The sequence below is a fragment of the Ovis canadensis genome, chromosome 6, assembly GCF_042477335.2.
Source record: "Ovis canadensis isolate MfBH-ARS-UI-01 breed Bighorn chromosome 6, ARS-UI_OviCan_v2, whole genome shotgun sequence".
NCBI lineage: Eukaryota > Metazoa > Chordata > Mammalia > Artiodactyla > Bovidae > Ovis > Ovis canadensis.
The window spans coordinates 85744999-85745554 of record NC_091250.1 but is presented as its reverse complement, the minus strand read 5'-3'; positions in this window follow the sequence as shown (position 1 = coordinate 85745554).

Here is a 556-nt window from a genome sequence, read left to right as displayed (position 1 = left end):
GAATGAAGCAAATTCAATACTATCAACTAGAATGCAGGTATGGCTACTGTGATGCACACCCTGTTTTAAAGAAGGTGAGTTTTTATTTAACCTCCCCTAATGATTAGGACATGACTGAGTGACTGAACTGAACTGAGTGATTATAGCAAGGAGATCCAACCAGTCCATTCTAAAGGAGATCAGTCCTGGGTGTTCTTTGGAAGGACTGATGCTCAAGCTGAAACTCCAGTACTTTGGCCACCTCATGTGAAGAGTTGACTCATTGGAAAAGACTCTGATGCTGGGAGGGATTGGGGGCAGGAGGAAAAGGGGACGGCAGAGGATGAGATGGCTGGATGGCATCACTGAGTCGATGGACGTGAGTTTGAGTCAACTCTGGGAGTTGGTGATGGACAGGGAGGCCTGGCATGCTGCAATTCATGGGGTCGCAAACAGTTGGACACGACTGAATGACTTAACTGAATGATTATAGCAGAGAAGGCAATGGCAACCCACTCCAGTACTCTTGCCTGGAAAATCCCATGGGCGGAGGAGCCTGGGAGGCTGCATTCCATGA